Source organism: Octodon degus, unplaced genomic scaffold (genome assembly GCF_000260255.1).
Source record: "Octodon degus isolate 3935 unplaced genomic scaffold, OctDeg1.0 scaffold00001, whole genome shotgun sequence".
Taxonomy (NCBI): domain Eukaryota; kingdom Metazoa; phylum Chordata; class Mammalia; order Rodentia; family Octodontidae; genus Octodon; species Octodon degus.
Window position 1 is genome coordinate 27,905,449 of NW_004524577.1, and position 23,352 is coordinate 27,928,800.

General features: G+C 38.9%; 2 pseudogenes; both read left to right on the plus strand.

Moving 5' to 3' along the window:
• The first annotated feature begins 19,109 nt into the window (after window positions 1-19,109).
• Window positions 19,110-19,958, plus strand: LOC105743294 (annotated as a pseudogene).
• On the plus strand, window positions 19,128-20,097 carry LOC111813969 (annotated as a pseudogene).
• Window positions 20,098-23,352: the final 3,255 nt, after the last annotated feature.

Here is a 23,352-nt window from a genome sequence, read left to right on the forward strand (position 1 = left end):
TTCTTGGAATTCTGTCTGTTACACTTCTCTTGTTGCTGAGAGAAACACCCAACACTCAAGATTAAGGAAGGAAAGGTTTATTTAGCTCACAGTTTGTGGAGGTTTCTGTCCGTACTCAGCTGATTCCAAAGCAGACTGGCACATGGCAGAGGGCAGCAGTTAATTCATCGCAGCAGAAAACAGCAAGAGCAAAAGGGAGATGTGGCAGCAACAATGGCGGCAGAGAGCAAGTCTGTCTCCCTTGTGTTGCATTGAGGCTATCTGCCGCAAGCCGGGTGTAGCACTCACGCTCATAATCCCAGCACTGGATCATGAATTAATCACAAAGTCTAGAAGCCACCCTATGACTGCGTGAGGCTTTGGGAGGACAACTAGACACAAACCATAGCATTCCGCCCCTGGACTGCCAAAGACCTGCAAACATCTCTAAGAGTTGCCAAAGTCCCAACAGTTTCAGAACTGCAGAAAAGTCCAAGTTCCAAGTCTCCTCCAAAGTCTAAGGCAAACTTGCACAAATGAAAAGTTAAACATTTCCAACATTCAATGGCACAAGAAAAACATAACCATTCCAAAATGTACATACAGGAGGATACCAAGCATTGGGACCAAAGCAAGTCCAAAATCCAAAAAGGTGAATATTAAGTCCTATAGTTCCATGTGGAACATCCGAAGCACTCTGTGGTAAATTGTGAGCTCCATGTGGCTACGCCCCTATGACACTCTTGATGATAGTTCTCATGGTTTCTCTCTTAAGCCAGATTTATTCCCTCTTTGCAGTTTACCTTAAATGATCCACATTCCTGGCTTTTCCAAACTTCCAGGCTTTCCACTGCACATTAAGCTTCTCACTCTCTGCCTTCTTAGCCTCAGAACTCTTGCATTCTGCAAGCACCTAAAACCAACGCCACATGGAAGATGCCAAGGTCTGCTGCCAGCTGGAGCAGAAGCCAGGCTTTCTTCTCTCTTGACCATAGGGGTTAAGTGCCTATATCACTAAGCACTCTGACATTTATTTATTTATTTATTTATTTATTTATTTATTTATTTATGTGTGTGTTTGTGGGCAGCTCAGCCCACCAGGGGGTGGGGCTGGCTGGCATGTGGTGCTGGGGGATTGAACCACGGTCCCTGTGCTTGGCTAAGCTTGTTCTAAGTAGGTGCTTTAGACCACTGAGCCATCTCACCAGCCCAGCACTCTGACTCTTATTCCAAGGAACAAATTCTCTATCCCGACACCATTCTGGAACCTGGTGTGACTGCCACCACCATTCTGGGACATGGCACTCTGTGGCTTTCTCCTCAAGGCAGAGTCTCACACTTGCAGTTCTGAGGCTGTAAAGGGTGTAGACCTGCTTTTTTCTGTGATGCATTCAAGCCATCCTTTTCATTCTCTGGTTCATTCCCAGCAATAGAGATCCTCTTGGCTCTATCTTTGCATTCCACAGCTTTATTGGGGCTTTCTTTCTGGCAAAACTCACAGCCTTTTAAATCATCCTAGTGGGCTCTTTGCTCTTGATCATCCACATATATCTAACTAAAAGCCCCCAACAACAATCATGTGACTGCTTCGACATTCAACTGCTTTCAGATTTCCTTTGTCAGATTAATCAGTCCACCATGCTTAATCTCAGTCTCAGGCAAAATCTCTGGACATGAGCAAAGTACAGACAAACTTTCTGCCAAGCCAAAACACACATCATCTGGAGTCCAACAACCAATGCCATCCTTCTTCCCAGAAGAAACCTCATCCTGGTCTTTATAGGCAGGCTTTGTATCAGCCTTTTGGTCTTCTGAGTCTCACCATAATCTCCCATACATAACAGCTGAATGCATTCCAGTGCTTCTCTTTCAGGCAACATCTCGGAACCTTTCCTATCTCTCCCATAAGCCATTCCTGAAAGCTCATAATCCAAATTGTCAGGTATGACCCCACTTCTCTGATACCAAATTCTGTCTCAGTTACTCGGTACCAAATTCTGTCAAATTCTGTCTTGGTTACTTTTCTCTTCTCTCTTAGCTGTGACAAAATACCCAACACCCAAAGTGAAGGAAGGAAAGGTTTCTTTAGCTCACAGTTTGTGGAGGTTTCAGTCCATACTGAGCTGGCTCCAAGGCAGAGTGGCACATGGCAGAGAGCAGCAGTTCATGGTGAGAAGACAGCAAAGACCAAAGGGAGGCATAGAAGCAAGAAGGCAACAGAGAGCAATCTATCTCCCTTATGTTGCATTCAAGCTATCTACTCCAGGCTGGATGTAGCACTCGCACCCACAATCCCAGCAACATTCACACCCATGATCCCAGCACTGGATCATGAGTTAATCACAGACTCTAGAAGCTGCCCCATGACGGCTTGAGGCTTTGGGGGACAACTAGACAGAAACCATAGCAAATGTGATCACCATGTAACTAATTCCTTAGAAATGCAAACATGAGAAAATATGGAAATGTGACCTCCTCCATGTATCAAGAGAACAGCTGGTTTATTTTTCTTTATTTTCTTCTTTTCTGCCAGTTTTGTTTATAAAGTTGTCTCAAGATAAAGCTGAACATGGGGCTGGAGAGATGGCTCAGTGGTCTAAAGCACCTACTTGGAACAAGCTTGGCAAAGTACAGGGACCACGGTTCGATCCCCCAGCACCACATGCCAGCCAGCTGCGCCCCCTGGTGGGCTGAGCTGGCCACACACACACACACACACACACACACAATAAATAAATGTTAAAAAAAAAAATTAAAAAAAAAAAAAGATAAAGCTGAACATAAAAACTGCAAAAGAAGATAAAACTGAAAACCTATATAAAAAATTATACTCAAAATCCATGAGCTAATTTTGTCCCTTTCATTTTTCTTGTTTCATGCAATTGCGAGTCTCAACTCATCAAGGTCATTCCTTTACACTAAGGACTTTAAGTTCATGTTTTACATTTAATCACCCATGTAAGGTATCTCAATGGAACTAATTAAATCTGTTTAATTTTGGCTAAATTTTTTATTTTATGTTACATACTTAAATGTCCATTGCCCTTAGAGATTTCAATCATTGGTCATTCCATCCCATACATTGTAGATTTTAATATTACATTCAAGTTTTTTATGACTTCAGAATAATCAAGATATTGACATACATGATTAAAAATAAGTTTCCTCATTCCTCTTATAGTTCTAAAATGAAATATTTATCACTAATTTAAATTTGGAAGTGGGACAGTGGAATTCAAAAGATAAAGATAAAAGGGATATGCAAAAATAGAAAAATTTAGTCTGACAATTTTTTTTTTGCAAACACCTAAGGTACATATTTTAAATAGTACTCATTAGTCCATTTTAAAGTTGCTTTTTAATTCTTTCTTTATTCATTTGAATTCATGCTATGAAGGAGGAAATCCTAATTCTTCAGAATGATTGTCGTATATACTAGACTCCCAGTACTCCTGGACATAAAAGGGGGGCTAGGGAGATAGCTCAGGGGCACAAGTGCCGACCTGAAAAGCACAATGTCCTGAGTCTCTGTAGAAAAAGAAAAAGTTATAAAAGGGATTAAAAATCATAGAAAGTCTATTACAGTTCAGTATGATTAAGTGTGAAAGAAAGGTCTTAGGTTATTTTTTGCACATGGTGAAGTGATAGACATACAAACTAAAAGAAGAAAATAAACATTTATAATACTAATTAATGTTTTGATATATTTCCGTCTTTTTCCTATGTATAGAGGCATCTTTATGTAACAAAATGGTATAGCAATTATGGTACTTTAGTCGTGTAGCTATTTTTCAACATATTTTCAACATGACTTTGACATTTAGTAGATACATCATTGTTTATTTAAACTGGTATTTCACTGTTGTGCAGTTTTAACTATACCCTAGCTTTTGAGCTCCTGTGATACCACAACACCAACTACTTTTGCCACTAAAACTTTGGTCTCTATAATTATACCCTTATGCTAAATAAGTAGGAATAGAATTTCTGGCTCGAAAGGATGCACATTAGTCATAGAAACACATTGTCAAGTTTTTCTCTCAAAAGAATGGATGGGGCTTCAGAGATAGCTCAGTGGTCTAAGTGCCTGCCTAGGTAAGCACAAGGACCCAGGTTTGATCCCCAATACCACATACCTTCTGGCCCCAACTTTGGTGCACCCAGCCAGCCACTGAAACCATGTGTGAAATCATGGGGAGGCTGAAATAGGAGGATCACTATGTGTCCAAGCTGCATAGTGAGACCCTATACCAAATACATAATTTATTTTTAAAGTAGTTGATTAATTCACATGCCAACTGATTTAAGGGGCCGGGAGATAGCTCAGCAGCATTAAGCACCTGACTGGCAAGTGCAAGGTCCCGAGTAAAGAATGGATGAACACAGATTCTCACTGATGATGTGTAAGAATGCTATTTACTTGACCTGAATAACACTGATATTATTAGTTTAAGATTGTCTTGGTTATTATATGAGTAAAAAAAGCCTGATATCTAATTGCATTTTTGCGCTTCTTAGATTGTTGATGAGGCTGAATATTTTAAAATTATATTCAGTGGCCATTTGTGCTACTTCTTCATGGTCTGTCTCATTTTTCTATGGAAGTATTCATTTTGTTATTTGTTATTATCGATTCTTGATATGTATTAAGAATATTAAGTATTTTGTTCGTGTTATAAATATTTTTCCTAGTTTTACATGTTTTTCATATTTATGGTGTTCTGATTTATTTTTACTAGTAAAATTTAAAAAGTTATTTAGGAAAAGCTATAAAATTTCTGTTTCTTTCATTGGTACAGTGTTTAGAAAGATTTCACACACACCAAAATTGTGCTTTCAAAACTCCTTTCATTTTAATGTAAACTTTAATGTCTCTGAAGTATATTTGCCTGACTTGAGGAAGGAATTTGTATTTTCAAACATTGTTTTCCAAGTTATCAATAATTTAACATTTAAGGGCTTTTAATCCGAAAGTATCTTTTCAGATAATGAAATATTTTAAATGTCTTTCATTATACTGAGAGCATTTGTTAAGTAAAGTGGAATAACAGAGCACACTAAGACTTGTCATTGTACAGAAAATGACACAAAAAAAGCACTGGCAGGTATAAAATAGCAGCATTTATTTGGACCACTTTGAAGAGCCAGCAGAGATCTTACTAGGAAAAGTTAGCGCACTCACAACAGCACTTCTTTATTTTATTTTTTAAAATAATTTTATTGAGAAACAAATAGCAATGAGACAGTTTCAAAACCGATTAGTAGGACAGTTTCAATAATTAATACACTGTATATTGTTGTCTTCATAGTGGTTATTCATACTACAGGACGCAGACATGATATCCTGTCCAAAAACACTATTAGAACAAATCTTTCTTTTCATTTAATTAAGAGAAAGTAGCTGTATATCTAGCCTAACTATTTTGAATATACAGATACAAAATGGTCCTTCATTTGTATCCCCTTTTTTTGTTTAGTTTTGTCAGGGAAGGGTATTCCATTGTCATTTAAATATTGTAGGTGCGTGAATTCAGCAAAATATTCCAATATAGTCCAGTAGTCCATAATAGTAGTGGGTTATCCAAAGGACTGGCAATGTCAGAAGTTGTTGACTTGAGCCTTTTACGGGTCAGCATATTAATATGGCTTTACTTTTTATACTTCGCTTTTATACTTTTCTGCTGGTTGGTTAAAACCAAGATAAAGCAAGACCTATATAACAAGAAATGTAACTTTTGTATCTGAAGCCTCCACTTCAATCAGTACTTTAAATGATGAAAGTAGTGAACTGACTGTGAATGAAGATAATGGAAGCTGTGCCATGGGCTTAAATAATTAGAAAAAGAATGAAAGGACTGGATAGTAAAGGATAAAGACTGAAAAGAAGTTTGTGTTGCCTTCACAAGAAAAGGAAGCAATGCTGAGTTCAAATCCAAAGACAAAGACCAACAGTTCAGTTTTTTACCATGTTGTCTCAATAGGAAGAATGATTCTACATATGACTTAATGTGAAAAATCTTTGAATACTAAATATTATTCCTGTATAATATTGTGGCTTATAAATTTGTGAGTCAGGGGAATAAAAACAATATAGCCATTGGTTTTTTGGGGGAGGGTTTGTAGGAATCAAACTCAGGACCTCACCCCTGCCAGGAAAGCACTGTTCCACTGAACTATATCCCCAGTCCCTGATTGTGTGTGTGTGTGTGTGTGTGTGTGTGTGTGTGTGTGTGTGTGTGTTTAGGGAAATATTGACTGTAGACTATTTAGGACATAAAGAATTCTGCTTAATATTAGTTTTACTTTCCAATTAGCTGAGGAATAAAGAACATCTTGCCATCTTTTTGTTTTGAAAATCTTTCTGCCCTGGGCCTGTTGTGTCGGCCCCACCCCCGGGGCACACTGAGACAACAATTGAGACAACAATTGAGCTCTTGGGAGGCTGTAAACAGGTGGATCACTATGAGTCTGATCTAGTGGTGAGACCCTGAACACCCTGTAGACCCTTCCCTTAAAAAATAAAAGTCTTTCTAAAAATATTTGAAAACATTGGCAAGTTTTAGTAAATTTGCAAGCAGACAATAGATATATAATTGAACTTCTCATTGATTGAAAATGTTGCTACCAAATTCTGAAGATTTTTTTTAAATTTTTACTATATTGTATTTATAAAAGGAGCTAATGGTTATATCTAGAACATAGTCTAGGAAGTCACCCCCTCATCTCTATCTCTCTTTATACTCTACCCTTATACTCTTTATACTGGCACCTTTTCTTTTCCCCTTTGTCCTCTCCCCTCCTGCTCTGCTGTCTTGATCTGAATATTTAATAGCAATTTAATTTTTTATGTTCTGCCATTTTTCTTAAAATTGTAAAGCAATAATAGTCAACAGTGAGACAAAATTTTGCAGTGTCTCTCATATTCTCTCCTCTAAATTTATTTTTGGTAGTACAATAAGAGGCTGAGAATATAAATGCAATTACACAAACTTCAGCAAGTCACTCCTTTTTCTGACACTCACAAATCCTGGTAAATATTTGCATGTAATGGATTTGAAGGCACTTTTTTAAAAAAAATTATTTTTTTATTTATTTATTTTTGTGTATGTGTGGCCAGCTCAGCCCACCTGGGGGCGGGGCTGGCTGGCATGTGGTGCTGGGGGATTGAACTGCGGTCCCTGTGTTTTGCTAAGCTTGTTCTAAGGAGGCGCTTTAGACCACTGAGCCATCTCACCAGCCCCGACGGCACTTTTAAGGATGAAGAAAGTTTGATCACTGGGTGTTGGTGAGAACTCAGGAAAATGAAAGGGGAGAAGGAGGAAGACTAGAAGAAAAGGGAGGGGAGGGGAGGGGGAAGAAAGAGGAGAGGAGAGGAGAGGCGATCTTAGAATTGTTCAGGCTGTGAAAATTCAGCAGGTGACATTCCCAGAGAGACTGTGCTCATGTGTTTACCACTGTGCTTTTAAAGAGAAGAAAACAAAAACAACAACAAGACAGAAAACTATGGAAACTGCATCACAGGGCCAAATAAGTAGAAAGGAAGGTGGAGGCAGCAATGCATCTTGGCTCTGCAGGATGATGCAGAGGAGCCTGAGACAAGCAGATGTGACGGTAAAACCACACAAGTAGGTGCAACGTAATCCTTCCAAGAGACGTAGGAAGAGATAATATGACACATAATGCAGATACTACATGGGCTGAAGGGGAGGTCTAAAATTAAAGTCAGAAAGAAAACCAGGAAGCTGATTAATATTTTTACTTTTATATATCCTAAGGTGGAGGGTAGAGTGATATATTTAGGATAAGTTTCTGAGGAGAGGTGATTGGCAATAAAAGAAGGGAGAAGAAATAAAAAGGCAGAGGTGGCCTGACCCTGTGCTCCACAGAACAGCAACACCTCCTCAATCACCGCTGTTAACTCTGAGCACCTGGGCTTAATTTGAAAGTCTCCATCCCGCATCCATTCTGAGCCCAAGTAAGATCGTGACTAGAGCTTTTTGTGGCTTGCTTGTACACATTTGTGTTTTATTCCCTAACCTTGGTGATGAAATCACTGTTGCAAATTGAATCAGAGTTCACTATGGCCAGTGCACAAGTAGTATTGTCAGTACACATTTGCCTTCTTACCAAAAATGGTACTAACATCTTAGGATCATGTTCCTCAGTGGAAACAAGAAGGGAAGAATATGAGAATCATTCTGAATCTCCTTTGGAAAATGCCTTAATAGAAGAAAAAAATATTAACATCAGATTTTTGAAATTCAGAATTAAATTATTATTCTTCAAAGAAATTTCAGGTCAAGCATTTTTAGACTTTGTAAAATATTTTGAATCTGAAAGACTGTATTTCTAAATGCTGATTTTCCTCTGTAAGTAATGATAATAAAAAAGTAGTGAACAAAGGTTACTGTGGCTTAGCTGGTTAAATGCAGACTCACATTTAGGATACTCATAATTCAACTTAACTAAATTATTTCATTCTACATACAAAACTGGCATATGCTCATGGAGATAGTGAAGAATTTGTTCTTCAGCTTTTCATGTTCTTTTCTCTGGCTAGTCTACTGTCTGAGGGCATAAACATGTTCATTAATTATAGTTGAACAACTTGTAGTTATAGATTGAAGAAAACATCTTGTTACTTAAAGACCATGGTCAGAAATGTTTAAAAATGAAATGCAGTTTAAGTAACTATTGTTGGAGGATAGGCTTATGGCTCCATCATGGCTCTTTTCATGATGCTGGAGAACTGTTTTCCTAACAGTGCCCTTCTTCTTTGAAACAAAGCACAATTCCTTGAACAGAGTAGGCATTCAGCAGTGTTTATTAAACTAAATACAATCATACATAAGTCAAGACTGGTTGTACATAATGAAATTTCAACTTGAGCTAGCATCTACACATAAAGTTTATTAAATAAAGCTGAGGGAAGTATAAGGAAAGATCTGGTGTGAGGAACTGCTAGAATCAGTGACTCAAACGTGTTCAGAACTTTCAAGCTTCTCTGTATTCTTTCACATCAGCTAATCGGATTTGAGAGCGATCATGGCCACCAAAAACTCTAGACTCTTGTCTTTGTGCACCTTTGTGACCAACAAGGAAAGAGCTCTTTTCATTTCAGTTGACATGTAAAACTTCTAAAGCAGAATTTTCAATGGGCTGAGTTGGATCATTTTCTTATTCAGTGCACCAATTTCTGCTTGCAGGAAAGTAGGTCCTGTGTAAGTACTACCATAAAATCCTGAAATTAGGAGTATATGAGAGTTCATAGATGATTATAGGAATAATGAATAGTATGCCCACAGATATGAGATGTATTCGTTGAAAGACATTTGAGTTTCTTCCCACATTAGCTGTATAGAAACTTATTTAGGAGCAAAGGGTCAAAACAAAGCCTCTCTGTCTTCTTGTAGAGCTGGATTAGGTTTGCTGAAGATGTTTTAAGACTCAAATGTCCTCCATTTGGATACCTGGGCCTTCTGTGTCCCTGTAAGGACGGGAAAGACCTACTGTCTTCAAAATATTTCATTTTTGGAAATTGGAAAACATATCTCCAGCTCCTTTAGGATTTCTTTAATGTATAATTCTCAATAAGGGGAGGACCAGCCTCAAGTTTAATAACAACAATAATAATAGTTATGGTTCTGGTTTGCCATACGTGAGATACATTCAAAGATGTGTGAAAAACAGCCAGCTCTTGTTTTGGGGCCCCTAAGGTTAGCATGTGTTCTCTTTTTCACTTTCAGTAAATCAAACTGATAATGGATTTGTTGTTGTTGTTGTTGTTGTTGTTGTTTTATTTTATTTTAAATGTATTTGATACAGGGTCTCACTATGCAGCTTGGACTCATAGTGATACTCCTGTTTTCAGCCTCCCCAGTACTGGGATTACAGGTGTGGGCCACCACGCCTGGACTCAGTGGTGGGTTTAGCATGCTCGAGGGTGGGGCCAGCATGGAATGTGGTGCTGGGAATCGTACCCTGGTCCCTGAATTTGCCAGGCAAACACTTAGTTTGCTGAGCTATCTCACCCACCCAAACTGATAGTTTTGAAATGAAGTATTCACACTACAAAAATTGGCAAATGTCACAAGTCAGAATTCCCTTCTCTCAATGAAGAGCCAGTTAATAAACATGTACCAGCGCACACTGGAAACTAAATGTACTATTTAATCCTTCTGACAATCTCACAAAATAACTGTTATCCTTGATTTACAAATTAATTAAAAGGAGAAAAGAAGTGAAAAACCCCATAGTTTGCTTGTTTGAGAGTTCATGCTCCTTCTCCAAAGCCCATGCAGAAGGCACTGAGCACTAACCAAATTGTTTCTTCCTTATCAGCTCTTCCATTTTCCCTTGGTTCAACCAACACTGAACTGTCATCTTCTCTAGGAAAAGAATGCAGTACATTCATATAAATGCATCACTGAACTGCAAATCTCTGGATGCACTGAAGAAATGTTTTTCTGTACCTTCTGTTTCCTACGCAGGTGGTTCATTGGGGATTGGTTGGAGTGCAGCAAGACTTGTGATGGTGGGATGCGCACAAGGGCAGTGCTCTGCATCAGGAAAATTGGACCTTCTGAGGAGGAAACCCTGGACTACAACGGTTGTTTAACACACCGACCTATTGAAAAAGAGCCCTGCAATAACCAGTCATGTCCACCTCAGTGGGTGACTTTGGACTGGTCTGAAGTAAGGAAATCTGAGGCTGTAGGTTTTGCGGTGTCTTATCAGTACCAAAGCATTTAATATTAAGGACACTTGAGCATGTGAGCATCTTAGAGCTTAACAAGTAAGAACTGCATACTAGTGAACTTGGGCATGTTGTATTGTATTGCTACCTGTTAGGAAATCAGGGGTTTTTGAGTCAGGAAACTCAATGAGAATCTAGCCCTCAATTTAATGAAAGGTAGTCTACAGTGAATTTGGAATAATATGATAGTAGGCACTCTTCTGTTAGCTTTTACACCTTCTGACTATCGAGCAGCATCACAAGCTCAGAATTAGTGATATGTGGTCACAAGGAGAGAGAAGAACTTTCTCACCCTGAAACTATTGAAGACCTAGAGTGACATTTTTAACCTCTTAGTTGGAAGGCACAACTTTTTTGTATCTTCTTTTTCAAGTAATATAACAGCCTAATGCATAACTTTTTAGTATGAATTTTTATCAATTCATTATAACTTGTGATATGTCTATATTTACATATTTTAGTTGTTTCTCTTTGCACCTGAAGAAAACACAAGGAGCTAAAGGATATAACAAATCAGAAAGTCAAATTCAGAATTTACAATTATCTTTATTTACATGATTAACGTATAAGACCTAGGATTTGAGGGCATACCTGCATACAAAGTAACTAGGATAACCCTAAGACACTCAGAGAAATAATCCTGTGGAAAGTGGGATAAAAAGTGATTTTTGACTCCTCAATGTGCATGAGACATACACATATGCATATTGTATCATTCTCCACATTTCCCAAAGAAGAGCAGACTCCTATAAAATTGGTTAGTGCTATAAAATGCACCTTGCTACACAGAATTATTTCAAGTCAGCAAAACAGGATGCATCGCAGACTCTATTGTAATATATCCTGCCAGAAACGTTGTAGTACTTGCTTTGGGTATTTCCTGTAGACCTCATAAGTTTGTCAAGCATGAACCAAAAACAAAATTATATATTGTTCTTTAGGAACAGCTAGATATAAGTATTCCCCCTGTAAATCTTGCTGCTTGAGTGGCCTTATTTTTCTAGTGGCAGAAGGCTAAAAGAGGGTCTGTGTTTAAGATGCTACAAGGAAGTAGGGATTCTGACTGGTTGTGGTCATCAGTGATATCTTTGCCAGGAATTGGGGTGTTCTCTCAACTTTCCTGGCCATACTCCAGGTTTAGTAATTATATTCTGCCTGCCTAACTTTTATTTGTATTGTCAATCAAATATAGAGAGACTGGTACTATCCAGTCCATGATTGTAGAAAACACTATAGATTTCATTTCCTAACAACGAGGGCGTAAACCTAAATTCATTTGAAAGATAAAATCCACTAAGAAAAATCAGACAGGGCCAGCCAAATAGCTCAGCGGATTAAAGCACATGCAAGCAGGCACAGGGACCAGGGGTTCCATCCCTGAGCCTGCTGTGTCGGCCTCAACCCCAGGGCATGCTAAGATGACAATTGAGACTGGGTGTGGTGGCGTGCGCCTGTAATTCCAGCTCTTGGGAGGCTGTAAACAGGCAGATCACTATGAGTCTGATCTAGTAGTGAGACCTTGAACACCCTGATCACATTTCCCTAAAATACACACACACACACACACACACACACACACACACACACAGACATATAGCACTATGTTGATTAGTACCAGGTTCCTTACAGAAAGCCATAAATACACATGTGTAATTGCCTGCAATAGTTTTAGGGTTTCAGGTCAAGTCAATAAGTATGTTAAGTGCTTACTGAGATAGGCATTGTGTAGAATATGAAGAAATCTTCGTGCTTGAGAGACTACAAAATATTTATGGCACAACTAGAGAATAACATGACATTGTTTAAAAAATAATAGATTGTTATATTAAATATGTTATATGTAAATGGATAATTAATGTAAAAATTTAGAGCTTGGAAGTCCAGGTAGCTTGAGAAAGCTTTTCAGTTTACGGGAGTTGATTGCTGTAGGTTAACAGAATTTGAAGAGAATAGGGAAGCTGGTGAAGGTATCCCTGGGAGAAAGAACTAAGCAGAAACACAAAGATCATAAGAGAATGTAGGGGAGAAAAGTGTTTTAAGAATAAACTGAAGGAGTGGGCACAGTGGCACATGCCTGTCATCCCAGCACTTGGGAGACTGAGGCAGGAGGACCACTCTGAGTTTGAGGGCAGCCTGGACTGAACAGCAAAACCCTTGTCACAAAACAAAAAAGAATAAGTTGAGGATTTGATTGTGAGATTGTGTAAAAGTATCAGTTAACAGAAAGGTTTGATTATAGAACTCTATTCCAAATCATCCTTTGTAGGCAGAAAATAGAAGAAATTTTTTGCTAACCACTAAAATATCAAAACTTCTATATATACATACTCATTTTAAGTTGGTCTTCTGACTTACATTTTTCTCTATAATTGTATTTTTAGTTAAAATAAAACAATCAACCCTAATCATCCTGAGAAACTGCTTATACATTTCACTGATTTGTGATCATTCCAAGCACCAGTGTAAAAGTTTTGGTCATAGTTGTTATTGTTAGTACTGAATATCACATAGATTGTTCTTACTTGCTTCTTGATTCTTTTCCCACTTCAGTAATGGGATCTGAACCCAGAGACCACAGAGCTGTATCGCACACTTTTTTTTTCAAAAGGTCTCAGTTGCCCAGGCTGATCTTAAACTTGTGATTCTCCCGCCTCTTTCTGCTTAGTAGCTGAGATTATAGGCATTTACCACTGCTCCTGATTTAGAATTTTTATTCTTATCTATCCAGTCTTTTAAAGTAACATGTTCAAATAGCTCTAAGGGGCTCATGGACATTCCTAGAGGCTGCCTGAAGAAATGTATAAAAGATGAGGACACTTTTAATCACATTTCTGAGATTATAAGCATAGGGGGAAAGAAGTGGTGCTGGGAAGGTGGAGGTGTCCATTTTGGGACTGTCATCTCAGATAAATCGTTAATAGCTGCTGCTGTCTCTCTACAGAGGACCCAGTAAAACTCCTGCATGGGTTTCAAAGCACTGCCTCTGCTGTTTATTTAGACCCCATGTTCACACCATCAGTCTTTGGCCCAGAGCAGATCGACCAATTTTGCCCCATATAGCCTTTCTGATTTATTTTGCAAAGGATGAGTGGTGTTCTCAGACTTCTACTTCTTGATTTTAGCAGGCAGCCTATCTGCTCTGGATAGGTTAAAATTAAATAAGAATAAATAGTATTAAGTGAAATAAATGTCTGAGTAACTGCAGAGCAAAGTTAAAACAAGGAGCCCGTTTTCCTCAGAGGACTGGAACATCTCCCCCAGTGAAGTGAATAGCTCCCAGCAGAAGAGCAGGCAGGGCTCAGTCTCTTTGCTCTTAACCTTTTGCAAATATTTTACAGAATTTTCTTTTGACACACCCATGAAAACTTCCCTCCTTGCTGTTCACGCCTCATTTCTAACTCAGCTGTTGAGCTCTGCTAATCAAGGGTGAGGTTCAGTTGGTGAAAATGTGCTGCAGAAGAAATTTACCTTTTGACCCTTTCCTTTCTTTGTTGGCTACTCTAATTTTCATTGTTGTAAAGCCAGCAACCATTTTCCCCATCATTTCAGTCCACCCAGTGCTTATGGCAAATTACTGTGGTGGAAAGTGGCTCCTCAGAAGCCTTTTGTGAAATTAACAAAGCCCCAGCTTTCCCATTTTCTAGAATCTATCCTTGATCTTGGGACCAGCCATGTTATGTTGGTCTTCTGGGTGCTTTTTTCCTCCTCACTTGGCAAGTAGGTCTTGAAAGCATTGTTGCATACTGTGGATGGGTTCCAGCATCCTAACTTACTCTTTTGATGTATCAGAATGGTTTCTTTGACTCCCACAGAGGACCCACTGTAAAAGGTCTGTTTCTCGTATTTCTCTGGGAGGAATGCACTATTAGCACCGTACTCAACTGACTTTATAAGACTCATATTTAGGTATGGTTACTTCAGAAAGGCTAGAGGCAGGGAGGCAAGACAGGGACTTCCCTACAAGGCTCTGTATCTTGTTTGAGAAGACAGTGATTACATCACTTGCATACTCCTAGGTCCTAAATAAATTAGGTCTACTTCTGCAGTAAGAACTTGATCTAACTTTTCTTTTTTCTTTTTTGTGTGTCTGGAGATTGAACTCAGAGCCTTCATATTGAGTTACATTCCCCACCCTTTTTTATTTTTTATTTTGAGGCAGGGTTTCACTAAATTTCATAGACTGGGCTGAAATGTACAAATCTTTCTGTCTCAGCTTCTCAAAGTGCTGAGATTACAGATATACATCACCACACAGCCCCAAAATATTGTTACTTATACTTTTTTTTTTTTTGTATTTTTAGTACAGGTTCTACAGGGTCTCACTACAGAGATAGGACTCATAGTGATCTGCCTGTATTCAGCCTCCCAAGAGCTGGGATTACAGGTGTGTACCACCACACAGTCTCAATCACTGCCTCAGGGTGTCCCAGGGGCGGGGCCTGCACTGCATGCTGGGGATCATACCCTGGCCGCTGTATCTGCCTAAACAGGCCTTTAATCTGCTGAGCTATTTGGCTGGCCCTATACTTCGATTCTTTACAAATGAGCACAATTTTTTTCCCCAAGTTGATTTAAAGTACCTTTTTTCTACAAGAATGCCTTTGTGTATTCTTGACCTTTGGAATATTAAGCTAAGGATAAATGTGTCTTATAAAAATGAGTTCCTGTATCCTACTGAAATGTAAAACCACATTCTGTGATCATATTTTAAATAATGGTAAGAATCTAATTATATGAATAGGACCGGCCTGACAGCCCTTGTTTAGGCAGCGCGCAGCGGCTGGGGTCTGATCCCCAGCGTGTCGTGCCAGCCCTGCCTGCAGGGCGCGCTGAGACGGTGCTTGAGACTGGGCATGGTGGCGTGCCTGGAATCCCAGCACTTGGGAGGCTGAAAACAGGAGAATCACTCCGAGTCCGATCTCCGTAGTGTGAGACCCTGTAGACCCTGTCCTAAATACAGAAAGAAAAAAAAAAGAGTATATGAATAAAAAAAGGAAAGAATATTTACTAGTAATAGGAATAGAAATAATTTTATTAAAGAATTATCTACTGAAATAATATCATCCACCCTACCTACTTAATGATTTATGAGAAAGAATACAATAGATTTTAATATTTAAAATTATTCTTCAGCGGCTGGGGAGATGGCTCAGTAGAATAAGCACTTCCCTGGCAAGGGCCTGAATTCAATCCCTGGTTCTGCCAAAAAAAAATAAAAATAAAAATAAAATTATTCTTCAACAAAAAAAAATTTTATTACTGAGCTAAGTATTTAAATTTCTACTGATTACTAATGAATTCTATTTCCTATTCAAAAAGTGTTTTAAAATCTACTCTTATATCTGGGCTGGGGATCGCCTATGCAGAATACTCTGAAGCACTCACACTTAGGAAAGCTCCTTAATCATAGACATAGGTATGACTATATCTTGTTTTTTTAGAGCTTCTTATTTTTTATATAGATAAATCAAACCGAAATTATCAGATGGACAAGACTATTATTTGGTAGGCTAACAACAGGCAGTCAAGGGGCTGGGGAGATGGCTCAGTGAAATAAGCGCTTCCCTGGCAAGCGCAAGGGCCTGAGTTCAATCCCCAGTTCCGCCAAAAAAAAAACAGGCAGTCAAGAAGTATAGGCTAAAGAAAGCAGAGGGAAGAAGTAAAAGTACAATCAAACTAATGATGCGCTGCCTGAACGTCTTTCGTAAGATCAGTAGGATTTGCTGGATAGAGTTCTACTCAGAACGAACCTGTCTGAAGCAGCACCCTTATGCTTTTACTATTTTTTAGAAGAAATTTCAAACACTTAGTTTGAAATTGCACATCCTTAAGAAGTGCAGTATTTACAGAGACCAGAGTTGAGAGCCTGGCTAGAGTGGTGCAATATTTGTAGCTGGATCTATAAGCCTCGAGCCTGGTATAGTCATTGAGTAAGGAGACTATAGAAGAAATGTAAAACAGTCCCCTCTAATTATCCACTGTAACACCCACTGAACGCCTGAAACCATGGAGAGTGCTGAGCCCTGTGTATACTTTAATTTTGCCTACACTCATACCTCTGATAAAGTTTAATTTGTAAATTAGGCAAAGGAAGAGATTAACAACAATAATAAAATTAAGCAATTATAACTATACATAATTAAATTTATATGTGGGCTTGGGGGGTGGCACAGTGTTCTTCAGTCATAGGTTTGAACCCCAGCACTGCTAAAATAAATAAATAAACAATCTGTGAATGTTGTCCCTTCTCTCAAAATACTACTTCTGCTTTTGGTTTCGAGAGCACCTGGGCTCTTTGTTCTGGCTGCGGACGGTATCCTGCTTTTATAATATGGCTTGTGGCAGTGCTGTTCCATACCAGAGTTACCAGTACCTGTCCTTCCTTGTGTCTCTGTGCCTCTCTCCTTTCTTGTGCCTCCTTACCCTTTTAGGAGTATGATTTGTATCAGCCATCTTCCTTCAGGAGAGCTCAGTTTTGTCTCAATTTAGAGCATGCTTTGGATGTAACCTTTTCTCCTCAGTCAACTTCAGCTCTGCTGGAAATGTGGTAGCAGCTTCTTCAGCTCCGATGCGGCCACAGCCGTAAATCTGATATTTTTTATCCCAAACCTATTCCTGAATCTGTGCAACCTTCCTTTACTTGCATTAAGTAGCATGGTGTCCATCTTTCAGCGGATCCTTGCTGCTGTCTCTGTAGGGATCGGGGCCTTTGAGGTCAGTTGGAGCATGTTTTCTGCTTGTGTTTTTTGCCCACAGATTTAATGCCTTTTGCATCTTGACTAAGCACTTAGCACACACCAGGGCCATAATTTTTGTATTTGAACTTAAATTTCTTTTTCTTTCTTCAGTTTCACAAATAAAAGATTTGGTCAAAGGATGGTAAATAAACCTTAACAGGCCCAGCATATAATTTTTTTTCTTCCCTTAGGTTGAAAACCTTAAACTTTTCAATTAAAGGGAGCACTTACAGCTTCTCTTTAGTATATTCTAATTACCAGCATCACTTCCCTTGTACTTTGGGTGCAGCATGAAGTAAAATATAGGTTAGTTAAACACAAGCACTGTGTTAGACAGACATCTGATGACCAAGATTGTTACTAAGGGACGGGACTTAGGGATATGCTCTGGATTTGCTGGACAAAGGGGGAATTCTTGTCCCAGGCAGACTGTGTAGGACTTCATCACACAACACAGAATGGTGTGCAATTTAAAACTCATGAAGGTGAATAACCACTAAGGCAACAATATGCAATGTATTAATTATTGAAATTGTCCTACTAATTGTATTTGAAACTGTCTCATTGCTATTTGTTTCTCAATAAAATTATTGAAAAAAATAAAAAATAAAAAAATAAAACTCATGAAGGGCTGGCCAGATAACTCAGCGGATTAAAGTGCCACTTAGGCAGACACAGGGGCAGGGTTTTGATCCCCAGCCTGCTGTGCTGACCACACCCCTGGGGGCCTGAGATGGCCAATGAGACTGGGTGTGGTGGCACCACCCTATAATCCCAGCACTTGGGAGGCTGAGAACAGGAGGATCACTCGAGTCTGATCTGTGTATTGAGACCCTGTAAAGCCTGTCCTAAATGGCAATAAATAAATAAATCTCATGAATTGTTTACTTCTGAAATTTTCTATTTAATATTTTTAGCCTACAAAATCACAAAGACCAAAACCACAGATAAAGGGAGAATTATTTTAGTTTTCAGCCATTCCCTATGTTGAGAACCCCATTGATTTTCTGCTTCTCTTGCCATAGGACAGTCTGTCCTTGCATTATTTAGTTTTTGCATGTGATTTTCTAAAATGATTTCTTGCCTAAATAGAAGTCATTGTATGATTGACTACTTGTCTTTTGACACACCCACCTGAGATTTATTAGGTAGGAATCTTCCATCTGGACTGATCTGTGCTTCTGGGTGCTTCATTGCCTGTGAAACAGGCATGAAAATAGTCATCAGGGGGAGTCAGAAGATTAAGTGGTTGACACAAATGAAGAGCTAAATAAGTCCTAGTGCTGCTTCTCATTGTCAGTCTTGTGTATATAATTTGGATTTTGGTTTCCTGGGCTGTCTTCAGACAGATGGATGAATTCTTTGTCTGTATGGTCTGCCTCCTTTAATTGTAAGCAGCACTTGGTGTATGCTCTTTGAAAAGAATGCTAGATATTACTACATCTTAATAGCCAAGGCTTATTGCTACTGGAAAAAAATATTATAATAAGCAAAATACATGTGCCTCAACTCTAAATATACTAATATATATAATATATTATATATAGTGCTACTAGGGCATTTTTTAAGGTAATTCCCAAGTTAGACATTGGCAGTAGCCTCACAATACAAAAGCAAATTCCTTCTGTCTTTGAAATATGACAAGGGGGGCTCTTGACCGGTCTCTGGTCGGGGTCACAGGGACGCTAAGACCGCTTCCTGGACCTTTGCAGACCATGCTGTCCCGGTTGGTACTTTCTGCCGCGGCCACAGCGGCACCCTGTCTGAAGAACGCAGCGCTCCTCGGACCAGGGGTATTGCAGGCAACAAGGATCTTTCACACAGGGCAGCCAAGATTTGCCCCTCTACCACCTCTTCCAGAACATGGTGGCAAAGTTCGCCTTGGGCTGATTCCGGAGGAATTCTTCCAGTTCCTTTATCCTAAAACTGGTGTAACAGGACCCTACATGCTTGGAACTGGACTTATCTTGTATTTTCTGTCCAAAGAAATATATGTGATTAGCCCAGAGACATTCTCTACCATATCTGTAGTAGGTCTGCTTATCTATGTAATAAAAAAATATGGTGCCTCTTTTGGAGAATTTATTGATAAGCTGAATGAGGATCAAATTGCCCAGCTAGAAGAGGCAAAGCAAACATCTATAAAACAAATCCAGGATGCAATTGAATTGGAAAAGTCCCAGCAGGCTCTGGTTGAGAAGCGTCACTACCTTTTTGATGTCCAGAGGAACAACATTGCGATGGCCTTGGAAGTTGCTTACCGGGAACGGCTGCACAGAGTATACAGGGAAGTGAAGAATCGCCTGGACTATCATATCTCTGTGCAGAACATGATGAGTCGCAAGGAACAAGAGCACATGATCAGCTGGGTGGAGAAGCAGGTGGTGCAGAGCATCTCTGCGCAGCAGGAAAAGGAGACAATTGCCAAGTGTATTGCGGATCTAAAGCTGCTTGCAAAGAAGGCTCAAGCACAGCCCATTATGTAAATGTGTCCATCCCAGTTGAGACTGCCAGAAACAGTTAACTAAGTGGAAGCTAGGCTGTGACAGACTTCCCATACTGTCTTCTGAAATCACAGTTCACTTTTCCTGAAAAAGAGCTTGGAGTTCATTTAGTGAGAACTAAATCTATTGGCCAGTCAGATGTTTCTCATCCTTACTCTGCCTTTGAGTTGTTGAAAAAACACTTTGTTTTTATTAAAACTTATTACCTGAGTAAAGATTACCAAGTTATAGGTTAAATTTGTAATTAGTTCTATGATCTTACAATAAAGAACAATGAAACAAAAAAAAAAAAAGAAATATGACAAGGGCTTCTATCCTCTCATATTTCATCTCCATTTATTTTTATAATAATTAATTAAGATTTATTATTTGTTCTTTTGTATTTGTTTCTGCTGGAATGGAGAACAGGCTGTGAACACAGTAATAACAGATGAACAATAATCAGTAGCTCCTGAAGAATGAGTCAGAGGGCCCAAGCTGTGGTTCTAGCTTTACCATTTGATATTTATCCTTCACTAAGTCACTTTAGCTTTCCTCATCTGTCATAATTCTCAAAAAATGTTTAATGAAATATTTCTTAAACTGTGAAGTACTACTAGAAGGGAAGGTGGAGCTGTTCTTTTTTTTTCATTTTTACTGTACCGGGGGTCAAACTTGGGACCTTGTGCCTGCCAAGCAGGCACTTATGCACCTTGCTATTTCCCCATCCCTGGGAGTGGTCTTATGATATTAATCATTAAGAGGGTACAGAGCCTAGGGAGTTAGCTCAGTGGCATAAGTGCTTGCCTGGCAAGCTTAAGGTCCTGAGTTCAATCCCGGGTACTGAAAAAAAAAAGGGGGGGGGCAGCAGACGCTCTAGGCTTTGGCTTAGCTGATGGAGTAGATTTGTTGTGAGGTCAAGAGAACTAGACCCCAGTGGGGCAAACTTAGGAGTCCCAGATCAGAGCTTTTTTCATTCTACAGAAATTATTGCATGACTTTGTTTCTTGAAAGTATAAACTGGTAGAGCTGTGAAGGTTAAATTACATAGAATATGCAAAATACATAGTATAAAGCCTGAGGTCCAAGAAACACTTGTGAGACTTAGCAATAGTATAGTCTCACTATTTCATGTCTATTCAGATTTCTACTTAACACTGTTTTCTCTTTTAAAAAATAGCAACTGCCATCTCACAGGAGTTTTATAAGGACTCTATAAGTTATAGTACTTATCATAGTATTTAGTATATACCTATTTATTAAAATTATGTGCTATCACTAGTAGTAGCAGCACTCCTTCTACCTACAAAAGAGCAACAACAAACTGTATTAGCTTTTTGTCTGAAACTAGACTAGCACTAGAGAATAACACAAACATTTAGTATGGCTGGGATAGAGATGACTCTGCAGAAGAACATATAGCCTTACTGTCATGGTGTACTAAGCATATGAAAAGAATTTAGCTATTTCTGTTTTTGATTTGGTTTTGTAGTGCAGGTGATCCAACCCAGGGCCTCATGCATACTCGTCTGCCACCGAGCTACATCCCAGCCCCTTACAGAGTTGGATTTTTATCTTGATAGCAATTGTAAGCCACTGGATGATTTTATTAAAACCAAAAGACAATATTATCATATTTGTGCTTTAGATAAATCCCTTTAGATAGGCCTTTGGAAAGCAGATCGGCCTGAGGCAAGAACAAAAAATGTGAAAGCTTTTAGGAAGTAGTCGCAAAATGTATGCGGGGAATTGATGTGTGCTTGAGGAAGGGTTATCCTCTAGTGCTAGTCTAGTTGCAGACAAAAGCTAGTACAGTTTATTGTTGCTCTTCTGTAGGTAGTAGGAGTGCTGCAATAGAGACAGAAATGAATAGCTGTGAGAGAGATTAAGGAATTTGATTAATAACACTTAGTGGCTTATTAATAAGCACAGTGAGGCAGGAGCAGGATATAAGGATGTCAATGTAGCTATGAAAAGGAGCAACAAAAAGCAAGAAATTCTGTCTTGACCTTAACTCCTGGTTGCCTCTGCTGGAGCTATCTTGGAAAGAACTATGTACTATTTTCCCTCAAAATGTATCTTCATGAAATTTTTCTGAATTGGAGGAAATGTGTTTTATCACTAATTTCATTTTGATAAAGAAATTGTGTACAATCTCTTATTTTCCCCTGAAAAAGTTGGTATTTTTCTGTGACACAAACCAGATTCAAACCCACAAAATATTCACTTAAGTGTGAATAGTATTCACTAAGACATCCTCATCATTAGATAAATTAAAACCAGTATCTTTCCAGATGAAGGACAACTTGCATATATTAGGTACTATACCTCAGGGGTAAGGGTGTGTGTGTGTGTGTGTGTGTGTGTGTGTGTGTGTGTGTAAGGATGACACAAGTCAAGTAATTTTCAGGAGCTTGTAGTGTGGTAGATATCAAAAGATATATACATAAATAATTATAAAACAGGTCATTTGCATTGTGGGTCCGAGGCCCACAAGAATTTCTTTTCTACATCCACCCTAAGGTACTTAATATCAATCTGTATTCACATTTCTGTCTCCTAAATAAGACTCTGAGCTCTTTGAAGGAGACCAGGAGATGTGTTTTGAATGGAAGTTTCAGACACATGTCAGTGAATGTTTTGGATAAAGCCCTTCCTAGACTAGAAGAAAGTACAGACTTTAAGAAAGGTTCCCGACATGTGGAGGACAATGTTAGAGGACTTCAGTAAGGCACCATGTTAAATTGATGACTTACAGAAACACCTAGCAGTGAGGTCAGTAATAGAATTTGTGATATAGCGTCTTTTCCTAAGTATGAAGAACATACACCCCACTGTCGAGAATAGTCAGATCCATTGTTTGTAACTGAAGGATAAGGACAAGAGGGCTAGTGATTTTCTGTATAATAAACCTTTACTAAGATTTATTATTTGTTCTTTTGTATTTGTTTCTGCTGGAATGGAGAACAGGCTGTGAACACAGTAATAACAGATGAACAATAATCAGTAGCTCCTGAAGAATGAGTCAGAGGGCCCAAGCTGTGGTTCTAGCTTTACCATTTGATATTTATCCTTCACTAAGTCACTTTAGCTTTCCTCATCTGTCATAATTCTCAAAAAATGTTTAATGAAATATTTCTTAAACTGTGAAGTACTACTAGAAGGGAAGGTGGAGCTGTTCTTTTTTTTTCATTTTTACTGTACCGGGGGTCAAACTTGGGACCTTGTGCCTGCCAAGCAGGCACTTATGCACCTTGCTATTTCCCCATCCCTGGGAGTGGTCTTATGATATTAATCATTAAGAGGGTACAGAGCCTAGGGAGTTAGCTCAGTGGCATAAGTGCTTGCCTGGCAAGCTTAAGGTCCTGAGTTCAATCCCGGGTACTGAAAAAAAAAA